Genomic DNA, 6,000 nt, shown 5'->3' with positions numbered 1-6,000 from the left:
CTGTGTGAATTAATGAATGGCAAAGACGTGCGGGTTTGTTTACTACATAGACAAGCGTATGACGCTTGCATTAATTTCAGCATCTGAGCTTCAGAGTTCTGTCTCCATCAAGCGATCTGAACTTTTCAGTTCATCTCAATGGACGCACAGCGCACCTGTATTTGATGCTCTGTAAACTCTTTGTGAAGGTGCACGACTCACCATCGCTTTACTGATAGCGCTGTTTCTCACACATGCAGAGAGAGAGAGAGAGAGAGAGAGTCTTACCACGCTGAATCGACACACTATATGTAAACTATTCTTTGTTGTCTTCTCCTGTCAAAATGGAGTTCATTTAGAATTATTCATATTTATTTTCGAACAAGCAGAAGACATACCGGTTTCTCCGGTAGTGGGCGGAGCTAATGCGCAAATGGCAATTTCATTGGCTGGCGCTGATTTCTTACCGTCCCTGTTTTGATTTCAGCAAATCATTTTGACCGAACGCAGAGAACGTGATTGATATTCATGAACCCAGCAGCTCATCAATTCATAGTGCATTGTATATACATTGGTATGATAGTAGAATTAGTAGTAGTATTGTCTTTTAATAATAATTAATATGATCTATTACTATAAATTTTTACAGAAACCCTCAATGACCAAAAATATCTTAAGCATCACCACCAGTCTTAAGTTCAGTTAAAATGACAAATATGCATTCATTAGGCCTAAAAGTTAATTTTTACATAAAGGCATTGTGCTAGAAATATTACTTTTATTTAGTAAAATGTATGTGATACTGCTACTACTGTTGAAAAAAATTATAAAACTTTATTTTTTTAAAGAAATAAATCACAATATTTCTTCCATGTTTTAATTTTAATAGCAAATCCCCTTTATTTACCAAAAATAAAATGTGTTTAAATTTCATAAATTAAAAGACAAATTAAATTTGGGTGAAACTTGTTTACTGTTTTTCATAATTATATAACTTGTAGAAAAACTTTAAACACAGTTGTAAATAAGTATAAAGAATGGCATTGGTTTTATTTTTAGTGCTAAAAAGTTATTTTTATTTTTAATTAGCATATTTTTTTTGTTTTGCTTTGGTACCGAAATTGGTACCGAGAACCGTGGATTTTCACTGGTATCGGTACCGAATACTGAAATTTTGGTACTGTGACAACACTAGACAGTTGAGAAAAAGCATTTCTTGCTGATTACCATTTGACATATTAAGGACTAAAAAAAATAATTGTGGTTTTAGTTAAGCTTCTAAATTACATTTTATTATTATTTATTACAAAAATAAAGAGACAAAGGAAACACAATTTGTGTATTTTTAGTTTCAGTTAGCTTCAATTGCTATTAGGGACACATGAGCATTAGGTAGATAAAAAAAAAAAAAAAAAGTTTAAGGCCTAGCATGTTACCTGGGGTCAGAGATCACTGTTGCATCACTGAATGCAGAGGAAGGATTCCCCCTGGGTTGATCACTGCTTGATCCAGCAGATGGAGAACTCATTTTAGAGTCTGTGTATTCCCACTTTTAATTATGAAGGACTGCTTAGAGACTGATTTCAGACCTTGTATAGAGATAAAAAAAAATACAGAACATTTGTATAGTACAATTATCCCATTGAATGAAAAACTGGGCCGGTACCACCATAGACATTTTGGGAAACAAGCTCCCCCAATAATCAGAAATTGCCAAATTGTTTTACCGTTCACAGAAGCAGAGCACAAATTCCAGTTTGTAGCATCAGTTTTAAAGGGTTAGTTCACCCAAAAATGAAAATACTGTCATTAATTACTCACCCTCATGTCGTTCCAAACACGTAAGACCTCCATTCATCTTCGGAACAAAAATTAAGATTTCTGACCCTCCATAGACCGCAAGGATTCGAACACGATCATCTTTAAAACAATCCATGTGACATCAGTAGTTCAACAGTAATTTTACAAAGCTGTGAGAAATTCTTCATAATAATGACTACATTCAATAATTTGTCACCTCCACATCACACTAGCATAATTTTGGAAAGTATCCACTGAATGTATGCAACGTATGAACGCGGATACATTGTTGACATTCAGACCAAAGTGAAAACAGTTTAAGCAATAGGGGTGTAACGATATGGAGTGATACACCGATGTAATGTCTAACGAGATACAATGCATCAATGCCACCCGTAAAATATCGATATTTGTAGTATAAATAGGCACCTTATTTTGATATTGTCCACATTATGACCACTGTCCATCTATGCATCACTGGCAACATGTGCATTCTTGTTCAAATGAACGTGTCGGGACGATAAGTCTGCCTGAAGGGTGAGCTTAAAAGATGCTTGAGTCAGGATGGTTGACGGAATTGTCAAGGGGTTGTGAGAAGTTTTCAGCGTGCAGTGACACGCACACACATCCAAAGAGCACGCATACAGAGAGACAGATTTATTTTGATTTCCAGAGTTCGATATTAGCTTATAGTCTGTTAGCATCTTGTGTACATTATCAATACTGTATACACACATTACCATTGTTTACTCGCTGTTACTTGCTTTAATGGAGGATGAATGTCTACCTTTGATTACAGGTAAGGACACGTTGGAGGCAGTGGAGAAACAGATTCGTCACCTTGAGGTGAGGCAGGCCCAGCTGAGAGAGCGGGGAGCTGTACTGGAATCATCCCAGGCTGATGCTCACAAGTCCGGGGTAAGTATACAGCGTGCTGTTAACAGTCCCACCACCTCTACTCCGTGTGTTTCTCTGCACAGGCCCGGTGCACCCAGGACACGATCTTCCCAGATGTCCTTCACTCCGCCGCCGGGACACCACAGACCCTGGGTGCATCCACAGCAAACTTCTCCCCCTCAGCTGCCTCGGTCTTTAGAGATTTCCAACCGGAACTGATTCTCTCCCCTCCGTGAGACAGAACGTGATGCTGTGATCGTCGGAGACACCCATCGTCCGACACGTCCGTCCTACGTTAACTAAAAGTAAAGTGCACACTCACTGTTTCCCTGGTGCTTGTGGTCTCTATGTTTCTGCGCAGATACCCATGATCCTGAAGGGCAACGAGAGCATCGGAGTGATTGTGCTGCACACAGGGGTTAACGGCAGCACACTGCCGCAGACAGAAACACTGAAGAGGGACTTCAGGAGCCTTCCCATGTATCGACAAGGACAACAATTTTGTTCCACCCGCTTAAATGATAGAAGTACTTGCACTGTCCAATCTAATGTATTTCATTTATTTTTCTGTACATTTCTGCCCTATATACATTAACTGACAGTAAATGCATATATTGTAGAAACTTAGTTTTCTGTAAAGTTGCTTTGCAATGATTTGTATCATGTAAAGTGCTATACAAATAAACTTGAATTGAATTTAATTGTAAGGATTAATCTATATTTAATATATATGGAAAATACTATGCAGTGTTATTTTACATTTGATTATTACATTTCTATACCTGATTTTTTTTTCAGATCTACCTAAAAAAAAACGAAATGCACTGTTTATTTGTGTCTTTATGTCTGAATGTCTTTGTTATATTGCATTTATTTTCTGCTATATGAATCTGTCCGCTACCACCGCTACTTTTTTACAAGAGTATCCTACAATAATTAAAAACAATTATCATTTAAAAATTCATTTAAAGATAATATAATGTTGTGTAGTCCATAATAGCCTACTAAAGACAGATAGTTTTGCTCACTTAAATATTTATTCATAAAACGATAAACTTCATAATTGTATTAAAGTCTTACACACAAGCAATACAGATAATGTAGAGTCGTGCATTATTTGAGTGATGACAGATATTATGGGAGTGGCTTGATGGAGCACAGGAGATGCAGAAAACGTGATCTTCTTGACCTTCAATGATCTTGAAGAAAATTTCATTAATGCTATCACGTAACAAATCTGTCCAAAAATGTAGATGGTTCAACATAGGTATATAATATAATAATCTAGATATATCAATCAATATTCTCCTGTATCGAATCGTATCGAAATCGTATCGTTTCATTTTTAGAAGTATTGGTAAATATAATATCGCGGGTTTATGAGAATCAATATCATCTGAACCATCTGATTTACACCAAAACAATGTACACGCATACATATGCTGCACTGATATATGTTTATGCATGTGATACTCTCCAAATGGTGCTATAGGGTGACACAGAGGAGACAAATTATGGATGAACTACTGATGTCACATGGATTATTAGGATCCTTGCTGTCTATGGAGGGTCAGAGAGCTCTCGGAATTGATAAAAAAAAATATCTTAATTTGTGTCCGAAGATGGTTTGGAACAACATGAGTAATGAATGACAGAATTTTCATTTTTGGGTGAACTATCGATTTAACTGGAAAGAGTGGGGTAATAGAGATAACAAAACAATATTTAACTACTTTTTTTTACAATAGTAATGTTTCTCATGTAATTTTAAACAGTTGTAATTGACTTTTTGCTCGAATACTGTATGTTAGTTTTGAATTGAAAATATGGTAGGCCTATCATTTAGTAATTCCTAACTGATGAGACAAGACATTTATCATTCATGTTTGCATGTAATATACATTTAAAAATGTATTTTTTTTAATTTGTTTTGCAAATAGTTCACGATGATTATTCTCCTCTACAATTTTTATTTTTTTTCCATCACTACTCAAGTTCTTTGTTTTACTACAAAAAAAAAAGAGTGCAATTACTTTAAAAATTCAAGGAGCTATTGTTTCTGAGTACAGTACGTAATACAGCACAACTTCCAATGTGTGTCCTGGTAGAGAAATATCAAGCTCTCTAGCCAAACTTATACAATTGTGTTTAAGCAAATTATCTACACATAGGATAAAAAAAAAAAAAAAAAAACTTTCATGATGTTAAACATATCAAAGATCAGAGTAAAAAAAAAATATTTTAAAAATAATCTACTGAACCACTTCCATTGCCAATGCTTCTGCCATTTTATTATTCATAATTATCATGATTTATCATTATTAATCATTATTATAACTGCATGGTTATATAAGTAATACGATTTAAAATGACCACAAAATATGCAACCATTTAAAGGCTTATGGCGTCTTATTTTTTTCTTTCACTTTCAGTATTTCGTGATCTAGTGTGAACTTCACCTAGAAACACACAACAACTATCTTACTCCCACTAGTGGCGCTAGAGAATATCTGAGCTCCCATACATGGTTCCGCTTTTATCATTCAAAATGTTTTTCCCATCCACTTTCCTGTGGTAGAATGTAACAACGGAATAATCGAGTTTGAGTTAACAGATCTGCTCACTGTTCGGGTATGTGATCTGACTTGTTTAACACCACTGTGGTCTGATCTGGGTCAGTCTATGTGTGTATTACCTTGCAGTCATGCAGTTCTCCGTGTGTATCAGTCAGCTCTCTCTCAGCTCACAGTGACACAGCTCAGATGATCCAGACACCAGCTGTGTCCCACAGATAGATGCCTGCCCTGGACACACGGACTCACAGAGACCAATGAAGACAGACTGAGAGATGAGAGATGAGAGGAGAAACCAGAAAGACAGATAAAATGGAGGAGAGCAGACAGTGTGTGAGTGTGACGTTTCTCTGAACCGTTTCTCTCTTGTGATGCCAACAAGGAAGTAATGTCAACTGTAATTCATCGACTGGCCGCTAGAGTCTGGCTGCCAAAGAGAGTCAATCCCATAGACTCCAATGTTAAAACAATATTATCTGTCTGTAATACCGGACTTTCAGGAGCTCATTTGAAGGACCGCATTTCTAGGACCCTAGTTTTTTCTCCGACCTACCAATTCGGAGAACCGCAGTCCCTCCTAGGAACACATTTCCAGGACCCTAGATTTGGAGGACCGAATAAATTTCACCCAAATACTACTTTCTTTATTGCAATTAAACCTGGTACCTAGGAATGTTGAGTAATTATTGGGTCTATATCATAATATAATAACTCATCAATAAAATAAAAAAGGAATCATGGTATAGTATTT

The sequence above is a fragment of the Carassius carassius genome, chromosome 7 (genome assembly GCF_963082965.1).
Source record: "Carassius carassius chromosome 7, fCarCar2.1, whole genome shotgun sequence".
Taxonomy (NCBI): Eukaryota; Metazoa; Chordata; class Actinopteri; order Cypriniformes; family Cyprinidae; genus Carassius; species Carassius carassius.
Note: the sequence above shows the minus strand (reverse complement) of the source record.